Source organism: Canis lupus, chromosome 22, assembly GCF_003254725.2.
Source record: "Canis lupus dingo isolate Sandy chromosome 22, ASM325472v2, whole genome shotgun sequence".
NCBI lineage: Eukaryota > Metazoa > Chordata > Mammalia > Carnivora > Canidae > Canis > Canis lupus.
This window is the reverse complement of record NC_064264.1, coordinates 28,639,306-28,650,909: the sequence shown is the minus strand read 5'-3', so window position 1 is coordinate 28,650,909 and position 11,604 is coordinate 28,639,306. Positions and strand designations below refer to the sequence as shown.

Here is an 11,604-nt window from a genome sequence, read left to right as displayed (position 1 = left end):
TGATCCATAAAAATCTGACCCTTCTGTAGATGAAATAAGAAGCAATGTGTCACTCTATAGAAAGACTTTTAGAGAAATGATTCTGTAGGATTTCCTTAAAATCCAAACTCTTCTTGGGCTTTTAGAAAATAATTCCATTTACAGTAGTTGGATTTGTGCAATATATCTCAGAAATATATGTGTTGCACAAAGTATCATAAGCCATGTGTTAAGTGTACTTCCATAAATGTAATATTTAGAGAGGATTAAAGAACAAATAATATGGAATAATAAACTCATATGGACAACTCAATGCAAACAAATATTTAGTTTATTTCAGTTGTTTACATTGTAGAATAAGGACAATGTGTGGTTATAATCAAGATTTATAACCCAGGTACATACTCAGCAATTTGAAATTTCAGTTTAGCGTTATTCTGATGCAAAACTCCATGTGAAAGCTGGTTTATAAAGTAAATGTGCCCACCACTGGTAAAGAATACATGTGTTGAAAGCATTACCTTGAGGACGTGACCTGAATTGAATGAGTTAAGGTTGTATTTTTATATCAGAATCATATTTCCTTGAGCAGCGTGCTTGAGCAGTGTGAATAGTTCTGCAATCCTTCAGAACTACGAATGTGATGATTCATGCTCTATTATGAGCTGAGATATAACCAGGTGCATGTATTAACATACTATTAAACACAGATGGCTTAAATATACAAAGTACATGGTGAGTAAATCAGTTAGCCACATATGTACTCACCATACAACAAAAACTGTATAAAGGCAAGTAATAATACTGTATATTATTATAATAATAATAGTAATAGCAATAATCTAGAGAAATAATTTTCCATTTAAGGAAATTAAATATATTTTGAAAAAATTAAGGATGTTTCTCATGGAATATAGCTTAATCTCTAGCTATTCTTGTATTTAGGCATTTCTTTTTTTTTAAGATTTTATTTATTCATGAGAGACACAGAGAGAGAGGCAGAGACACAGGCAGAGGGAGAAGCAGGTTCCCTGTGGGGAGCCTGATGCGGGACTCAATCCCAGGACCCAGGATCACACTCTGAGCCCAAGGCAGATGTTCAACTGCTAAGCCACCCAGGCACCCCTATATAGACATTTCTAAAACAGATTATTCTGTATTTCATTCACAGCACTATCCTGCAAAAAGAGCTTGCTATTCTTGGAATGGATGGCTCCTTGCTGTTCCAATCTCAGTTCAAATGCCACTTCCTCAGAGGAGTTACTTACTGTAAACTCCTGTCTAAAGTAGCCATTTCTTACCACTACTCCTAGTAACTACCTATCAAGATATTTTATTGTATGTAGCACTCATCACAATGTGGAATTATTTTTTGACTTATTAGTTTATTTTGCTTAATTTTTAGTCATACTCCTGAATGGAAGCTTCATAAGAGAACCTTACCTAGGCAGTGGATCCCCAGCCTAGGTAGCTAGCACATAGTAGAGATGCTTGGTAAACATTTGTCTAGTGAATAAATGAATAAATAAAGGGGTTTTAGTTGGCATTTTAATTGGCTAAATTTACTTTCATATTTCCTTATATGATTACATTTCCCTAGAGTATAGTTATGATTAAATATAATGATCAAGCACTAAAACAATGTTGATAATTAGTGTAGTATTTTATCCATTTATTCATTTTAAACATAGTTCTTGCCTTTGTGGAAGTAACACAAAGAGAATGTTGGATTAGTATCGTGTTAAGGAAAAGTTCAAAATATAAAGAGAGATCTTAAAGGGGGGAAATAATTGATTCTAGGGTGGGTTCAGAAAAAACTCTAGAAAAAAATACCTTTTAAGCTAAGACTAGGGTGACCAAAATAAGTTATTGTCCAAATTGGAACAGATTTGAGGGTAAAACATGACAATAAACATAATTAAACAATTTATTTGGCTGATTCCATCTTACTTTATTATACTGGTGAGCTAAACAACTATAAAAGAATTATAAAATATAAATTAGTTCTTTGAGACAGTTTTTTTTTTTGAGACAGTTTTTTTAAAGATTTTATTTATTTATTCATGAGAGACACAGAGAGAGAGAGGCAGAGACATAAGCAGAGGGAGAAGCAGGCTCCCTGCGGGGAGCCTGATATGGGATTTGATTCTAGGATCCCAGGATCATGACCTGAGCCAAAGGCAAATGCTCAACCACTGAGTCACCCAAGTGCCCTGAAATAGCTTTTTAAAAAGGAAATATTTTTAATTAAAGGAGGTAAAAAGAGACATCAGTGACAAGTTGGGTAGCCAGTCTTCAGGGTGACCCTCAAGAAGCCTCACCTCCTGATATTCATACCCTTGTGTAGTCCTAATCTACAATGAATCAGGGTTGCTCTATGTAATTATAGAATATAGCAGAAATGACAGTGTGAGATATTCATGACATCATAAAAGGCATTCTTACTTGTGCCTTGCTCTCTTGAATTGTTCACTCACAAGGAAGGCAGTGGCCACTTAGGTAGCCCCAGGAGAGGCTTGTGTGAAGAGGAAATAAGACCCACCAACCACCAGCACCAATTTGCCAATTATGTGAGTAAGCCACCTTGGAAGTGAATCCTTCAGCTCCTGTAAAGGCTTAGGAGGAATATAGTGCCATCACAACTTGACTGGAACCTCATGAGAGACTAGGCTAAACTGTTTCAAATTCATGACCTCAGAAACTATAGATTATCAAGGCTTATTGCAGAGGTGCCTGGGTGGCTCAGTTGTTTAAGCCTCTGCCTTTGGCTCAGGTCATCATCAAGCTCTGCATCCGGCTCCCTCCCTCCCTCCCTGCTCAGTGGGAAGTCTGCCTCCGCCTCTGCAGGGAGGGGTGGGGGGGCCCTCATGTTCTTTCTCTCAATTAAAATCTTTTAAAAATAAATATTTATTGCATTAAGCCATTCAGTTTTGGGATAACTCATTATGTAGAAATTGATAATTAGTACAATAAATAATGCAATATCTGGATCTGACAAAATTACTATATAGATGTTGGATTAGATAAAGACCAAATAGAGGTATTACATTTACTGGTAATGATAACTGTACTGTGGTTTTATTATAAAAGAGTATCTTTACTTTTAGGAAATAAGTACCAAGGTATTTAGGAACAGAAGGCAAAAAGTTAGAATATATGCAACTTACTCTCAAAGGTGAGAGAAGAGTTAGGGCTCTTCTAGTCTAGGCATTGTTAGCAATGAGACAAAATGTTAACAGCAGGTGAGTGCAATCAGAGGATATATAGCTATCCTCTGTACATTTTTTTATTCTTCCAACTTTTCCGTGTGTTTGACATTAATCCCTAACAAAAAGTTAGAGCATGTTTTCTAAAAAAAAATTAAACACGTATAACTTTGTACATTAAAGCAAAATTTAAAATCTTTAATCATATAAGCATTAAAATAGCATCTGATTAAATACTCAATGGATATTCATATAGTTTAATCAATTTCCTATATAACTGTATCTAATACCACAACAGTATTTTTCCAAAAACTATTTTTATTATGTTCTATTCTTTTTACAAAATTGCTAGCAGTCTTCTTTAAAATGCACTTCATTGCTGATAAACTAGGAATTATTTATATCTCCTACTGACCCATCTCTATAGAGCATAATAATATTTTTAATAGAGAAAGCACTCTTGGTTATTGATGAAGTACCTGATAAACTCAGAGCTAATTCTACTTAGTAAAAGATATTCTTAATTCTAATTTGTTTTATATTAAGTTGTACAAGTGATTCAACCCTAATATTCTTATAGGTACTATCTTTTTGCCTCCTTTTGAGTAACTTTGTTGATTATATTTTTCATGAGACCAAACTGATCAAATAGGCTTGCTTAATTTGTGAATCTTGAATTTTTATCCAAATTGAGATGTTCAAAATCATAGGCATTCCCAATTCCTTTGCATCCTGAGATGGAATATAAATTAATGCAAAATTAGCTCAATCAAAAGTTGCTTCAGATATTTCAAAGCTGAGCTGTTCATTTTTAAAATGAAATTTTACACAGAGATATGAAAGTTTATGTAGTGTTAGAATATTCAGTATCTTAACCAGGTGGGTAAATACATGGATATACATATATACACATAAGTTTATATAAAATCAGGCTATGAAACAATCATTAGACAATGAAAATATATCAAGATGTACCCTTATGATTAATTTACAACTTTATGTATATTATACCTGAAAAAAAGTTAAGTCTCATACCTCCTAACTCACTGTATAATCCACTTCCTTTTTTGCTTTTATAAGTATAAATGTTAATATCTCTTGGTTGTAAGATTTAGTTGTAATAATTGCAATTTTTAAAAGTTTGAAAAACAATCTTTTTGACATACCATTGGTTAAACAGCTTTAGAGATATTCAACTGATTTTTAAAATATGCAACCAAAATTTAGGAGGATCAGTTAATTTATAAAAAGGTTTATTGTCAATGTAGGACACTTAGGCTGGCTTCAAAGTAGTCCTTCAGAGGTTAAAACATTTCTAAAATCCGATGATGCTAAGCAGCATAGCTCTGCTGAAGCTTTTTCTAATTAATTCAACATCTGCTTCATCACAGCAATTTTATAGTTCAGTTAGTTTATCTGTGCATATATATAACAATATTGTAAAATGTGACATCTACAGGTTCTATTTTGATTAGTAGACATTGCGATTTGTTTGAATGTAATTATTACTTATATGTATACCACAGTAGATAAAGGAAAATTTCTGCCCCATAAGTTCCTTAATTTAGTAAGAATATTGCTTTTACCAAAATGCTGTGCTCCACCACACATGCATCTTGTTCATATTATCACCACAAAAGTAATTTTTTGTTCCATTTTGAACTTAATCAAGTTTACAATAACATTCACAGTAATATCAGATGTTTCACTTTTAGTTGAATAAACTTCCAAAAGCTTTTCTTTGATTTCATGAACTGCATGAAAAACAAAACAAAACAGAAACCCTATTATTGGAATTCACTTATTTTGTACCTGAAGCATTTAATGACCCTAATGTTATCCTGGTGCCATTTAACTATCTGTAACTGTCTTTTGATCATAAAGCCAATACATTAACCACAGTCACTTCAGGTTTCAAAGGTGTTAAAGAAAACTTAGAATCAAAATAAACATTAATTTAGAATAACAAGCAATTGATTTAGATGAAAAGATATGGTTCATGGATTGATATGTAAACACACCTTCTGTAGATGCTTCTGTATCATCCATCATAGTGAAAAGTAAATGTCAACAAATAATTTTTGCAAGTTACACATCCGTAATCAACTATCTTGAGAAATGGAAATTCAGTATTTAATTTTTCATTAAACGTGCCCTCTCATTTTTTAGCTCATTGCTGCGAAAGGATTTACTGCAAAATTTAAAAAAGCATTATAAAACAATAAAAAATAGTAACTGTTGATGTATTATTTATAACCAAAAAAGGACAAAACAACTGTAGCAGCAGCTTTCAGATTCCTCTATGTAAGCACTGACTGTACTGTTCAGCTTCTATTTCCTATATGTGTTATTCAGACTGCTGTAACAATATACCGTAGTCTGGGTGGCTTAAACAACAGAAATTTATTGTCTTAAAGTTTTACAGCCTAGAAGTCTGAGATCATGTTGGTTACCAGAATGACTGGGTTCTGGTGAGAATTCTCTTCTAGCTTACAGACAGCCTTCTCACTGTGTCCTCTCAAGGCAGTGAGAGAGATCTCTTCTTATAGGGTCACAGTCCTGTCAGATTAGGGCCCCATTCTCAAGACCTCATTTAATCTTAATTACCTCCTAAAGATCTTACCTCCAGACCTAGTCACACTGAGATTTAGAGCTTTAATGTAGGCATTTGGGGATGACACAATTCAGTCTATAGATTCCAACCCTCTCCTCCACAATTCATGTTCTTGTCACATGCAAGATAATACTCATTCCATCTCGACAGCCCCAAAAGTATGATCATTTCATCATCATATCTAAAGTCCTGAGCCTCATCTAAATATCATCCAAATTAGATGTAGATGAGACTCAAGGTATGATTCAGTCTGAGGCAAAATTCCTCTCCAGATGTGAACCTGTGACCAGACAAGTTATGTGCTTCAAAATATAGTGATAGGGCAGGCATAGGATATACATTCCCATTCCCAAAGGGAGGAATCAAAAGGAAGGGTTGACAGGTCCCAAACAAATCCAAAACCTAGAAAGGCAAATTTCAGTAGATCCCAAGTCTCAAGAATAATCCTTTGATTTGACACTCCAAACCCAAAGGGGTGGCAACATCACCCTCACAACTCTGAGGGATGGCCTTACTCTCTAAAACAAAGGAGAAAACATCCTTGCCCCCTGAGCCTGTGGTGGGAGTGGCAGTTCTAATGATTGCCATCAGGGTCATTCTTCCCTTTTCTTAATGAATAAAACATTGTATGCTGCTGACTGAGTAGCATTATGGTCCAGTCCTGAAGATTCCAAGATATCCAAACCTTCTTTCATTCCATCCCACTTTCTTTGTTCCTTTTAGTTCACACTGGTGGTGTATTTGCTGGCATAATCCCATCTCTATTCCTGACTTCTACTGAAATAGCTGATTAAGTCCATGAGTCACACCTATGATCTCTTTATCAAATGGTGATTCATCCATATCCTTAGCCACATGCTTCAAAACAAACTTTGCAATTTTTTGTAATGTGGATAAGCTAAGAATTTTCCAATCTTCAAATTCTGGTTACTTTTTGCTCAACATTTTCTTCGTCAATTTCTGTCTCTCCTTTTACTTTTTATTATAAGCAGTCAAGAAGGAACCAAGATGCTCCTTCAACACTTTGGTTAGAAATCTCTTCAGCTGAATATACGATTTCATAGCTGATAGTTCTGCCTTCCACAAAACACCAGGATACAGTTAAGCCAAATTCTTTGCCAGTTTATAACAAGGATTGCCTTGCTTCCAGTTTCTAATAACATGTTCCTCATGTCTGAGATCTCACTAGAATCACACTTAGCATCCATATTTCTAGCGGGCACTTAAAAACTCTTCCAGTCTCTACCCACTACTTATTATCAATGTTGCTTCCACATTTTAGATATTTGTTATAGAAGCACCCCACTTCTTAGTACCAAAATCTGTGTTGGGATTCTTCAGAGAAACAGAACAAAAGACAGCTCTAAATAGATCTAGATATATTAATAAAGAAGGGGTCCCAAGCAAGTCCAAAACCTAGACAGGCAAATTCCATTAGATCTTAAGGGTCAACTTGAGTCTTCATGAGAAAAGTCTAAACTATGTACCTGTAATTTTGGTAAAAAAAAAAAAAAAAAGAAATTCCAGATAAGATGACCATTAAGGAGCAGACAAGCATGGTAACAAGATAATCAGAAGAGTATAGTTTTCTGGAAGCAAAAAGGATTTTAAAAAGGAGGAAAGGCTCAAATGGAGGGAAACTGATACAAGTAGAGCAAATTGAGAGGGAAGAGTGACATAGTCATTAGTCATATTAGCATGAGATTTTTTTAAGATTTTATTTATTCGACAGAGAGCACAAGCAGGGGGAGGGGCAGGCAGAGGGAGAGGGAGAAGCAGGCTCCCTGCTGAGCAGAGAGCCCAAGGTGGGGCTCTATCCCAGGACTCTGGGATCATGACCTGAGCCCAAGGCAGACACTTAACTAACTGAGCCACCAGGTGCCCTAACAAAAGAATTTTTGATGGTGCAATGGGAGCAAACGTCATATCAGAGTAGAGTACAGATGGAAAGGAAGATGGATATCACAAATGTACAAAAAATTTTTTAAGTTTGCCTTTCATACTTGTTGGAAACAGTATAGTAACTGTAGAGGCCTCTTTTAGGCAACAGTCTTTTGCGATGGGAAATGCATCAGTAACCACTAGGTGAATGCAAACAGGTTCATTAAATGACCCACCTTGAAATAACCATAGGCCCTAAGTAACCAATTACAAGCAAGCACAGTTACAAAGATTACCAAAAAATGGAAAATTCTATACATCCCCATACTCCCTCACTCTACTCTATAATGTGGCCCCTCACCACCACCTTATCACAGAAAGTCTCTCCTTTGCTGTCCTGCTCACTACTCCCTTGCAATGTATTCAGTAAACTTCTCTTTTGTTCTGTCTTGTTTGTTTTTTTTTTTTGCATTGCTTTTTTTAAAAAACAAAATGAGAGAAAATAACAATATATCACACTTAGTAAAGGTAAATATGGTTTTGTTAAATTTTTGCTTCCTTTATATATATATTTAAAACATACATATTTGAGTATGTATGTTGGGTCATGACGTAAAATGTATTTCTTACTGTGGGTCACAGTAAAGTCTCTGAAAGTATATGAGAAGAATTTAGTGTTGACCCAGAACCAACAGGTTCTTTCATCACTTATGCTGCCAGACTCTGCTTGATCTGAGCACTCCACATTTGGTGGCCCCCCGTCTGATCAGGATACCCCACAATAACTAGAAAAAGAAAAGGAGATATGAACATTATTTTGAATTAAAATTTATGCATATACAGCCTGATATTTTCTCAATACTTTCCCCAAAAATTATATGTGGAGATAATAATTTATAAAAACCAACACAAATGGCTAATAAGTCCTCATAAAGTAGTAAGAATTTTTTTCTTTAAATTATATTATTTATAGGTATATTTTAGAGGACTTTAAGGTAGAATGAGAAACACTGAACTGATTTCTTAAACTGAAAAACTAGGGAGGTTAATACTCAAAATAACTAAAATATAACTTAAAAAACAATAAATATGCCCTGGCTGAGTATCAGATGGCTGTGCGAATTTGGGTGAAAAGTCTTTAGGATTTTGCTTACCTCATACACAGATGAATAGCTCAAAAATAGAGCATGATTGTCTCCACACATGTGGAACTGGAGCAAGTTTAAGTTCTCAATGTTCTAGTGCTTGAATTTATAGCCACAATGAATTCTTATTTCACACCTCCTTGGTGCCAGTAGTGTTCATTGGGTCTGACACCATTTCTACTGTTTATTGGTTTATTTTGTCTTTACTGTTCCATTTAGGTAGTGTTACAATATAAGTTACTATAGAAATGCAGAGCATAATATATATGCTTTGTTTATAAGTATAGATTTTGTGTAAGTTACATGGTAGCCTCTGAAGGACTAACTTGAGCAGGTAAGCAGCTACATCAAGTTAAATTAATTTAATTAAATTAGTTAAATCTCATTAACAAAGAGAGACTATCTTATTAAATTATATTATAATAACTCACGTTAACCACTGAAGTAGTTGTTTCTGTCTGAATGAGAACTGGTGTTGAATTAGCAACAATGGTTTTTTTAAGGTTTTAGATACTAAACATTTTTCTCCATTGAAACTAATGGTAATTATGCTTGAGCGTTAAAGGAATTCAACCTTTAACTATCATTTTCCATGAAGAAATTCACCTTGTAGGCAAGGGAAAAACTGTCTAAGTTGGAATTTAGAGGGAATAAGAGTTTATATAAGATTCAAGTCTTTTTAAAAGTGTAGTTGTTACAGATTATGTGGAGGTCAATAAATAATGTGTTCTAGTGCAGAAACAATAACAAACTGCTTCCTGTAAGAAATTGCTCATTTTAAAATGAAGGACATTTTTTATCTGAAAATGTACCATTTGGTGGAATATATACTCTCTCTAGAGCATAAAATGTTCTTCAGGCAAATGAATGTAGTCATTCAGCAAGTGTTACAGCAACCTTTCCGGAGTTCAGTTGAATGTTAAAACACTTCATGTCACTCATCCTAAATTTAGGGGAACTTGAAGACAGTTGATATTTGGATCCAGATGATAGACATCTAGAATTTTTATTAGGAACCCAATAATGAATGGCCAAAAACAAGTATGTAATGTGGCTGTTTGGGGTATTTTTAGGTCTTCTGTCAATACTTAAATTCTGGCCCAAACATATACTTTAGTATTCATCAGTAACTTAAGTCAGCAAGACATTTACTGCCAGGTTGTACTAAATAGAAAATAATTGCTACAGATGAGTGTATTCTATAATTTGCTTTTTTCCCCAGTACTATAGAAATGTACTACTGAGATCAGAACTCTAACTGATATTTTGTATTAGCCAGAGAAGAAAGTCAATAATAGTGCTAGTTTCTAGATAAAATCACCATCTTCTACTTGGAGTTTCCTTCAGGCTTTATAATGATTCTAATATTCTTGCTTAAATAATAGACCAGAAAGAGACTTTTTCTGCTAATTATAAATCTTATATTTTATAGTAGATTCACTTTAAATTCTTCCATATTTTGCATTCAAAAGGCAAGACTATAATGTATTTAATTGTAAATTGTGAAATGTAAAACCTTTCATCCCCAAACATTAAGTCCATTAGTAACCTCAAGGTAAGGACTGTTCCTTATTTCAGAAGATAAACTTGGATGAGTGTTCTTGCAAGTTAATATCGTGATTGGGAAATTGTGGAAGGGCAGTGCATCTCTTAAAATGACACTCCTCTGTAGAGTACATCTCTCCAGACACTCCTCCTTTCCCTAACTCTGCATCTTTGACTCCCTTACTCCCAAACAAATCCAAAGGGTTTATTTCCAAATCCATTTTTTTTTTTTTTTTTTTTACTGCATCAGGGCCTCTGACTCAGATAAAGCTCATTTCATGAAGACATCTTAAGGTATCTATACCATTAAGGTGACAAGGGAGAGTCTATTTCTCCTGAAGGAACAGTTTAATGGGTCAGAATCTCTGAGGGTATTTGTAGGACCTTTATTTAAAAGTTGCCGCCTTAAAAAAAAAAAAAAAAAATAAATAAATAAATAAATAAATAAATAAATGTTGCCGCCTTTATATTAGCAGAGAAATGCTTTTGCTTAACTCAGATATAAAAGTTTTTATTATCAATATGTGAAGGTGGGGAAGCAGGGTGAGATTCAGAACCAGAGGCAGTGGGAGTCTGCATTGTGATCAAATTATTTTATGTAATTCCACAATTAAATTGTTTTAAATTAAAATTAAATTAATTACATTTAGTTGTCACTCAATCCTCCACCCTCCAGATTTTGTCTTTTGTGGGCTAAAATCTGTTTACATTGTATCTTCAGTGCCTAGCACAGGAGCATCAAGCAAAAATATTTGCCAAAACAATAAATTCTCTTTGTAGCCCTTATTTTTTAATTTTTAATTCATTTTTAGCCCTTATTATAACTATATAGATATAAGGTGTTTCAAAGGGCTTTTAGGTTAACTTTATTCATATTGACCGCAACACTCAAGATAATTCTACCAACTGGAATTTTATCTTAAAGAGTTGGGAGAGAAGATATCATGACACTCATAGGGTATTTATTATTACTGATGAATACATAAGAGATGACACAGTATGACAGTTAAGAATATTCAATATTGGAGTGATTGGTTTCTAATCCTGCTTCCAGGTTTTGTTAACTATGCGACCTTGAACAAAATTGATAAACTTTTTGGATCTCATGTTTCTCATATTTACATTAAACATAATAATCATTATTTTACATGGTTGTCATAAATGTTAAATCAGATCATGTATGTAAAACTAAGCTTCTAGTAAGAATGGTGCCACTTAGTGAGCGCACAATAAT

At 34.1% G+C, this 11,604-nt stretch overlaps 1 long non-coding RNA gene across 2 annotated transcripts in view; it reads left to right on the top strand.

The window, feature by feature from the left end:
- Positions 1-2,438: 2,438 nt before the first annotated feature.
- Positions 2,439-11,604, top strand: part of LOC112655991 (uncharacterized) — a 112,539-nt gene continuing 103,373 nt past the window's right edge. For both annotated transcript variants that reach the window (XR_007404884.1, XR_007404883.1), the window contains exon 1: positions 2,439-2,549. This is a non-coding gene — a long non-coding RNA (uncharacterized LOC112655991). The remainder of the gene's footprint in view (positions 2,550-11,604) is intronic.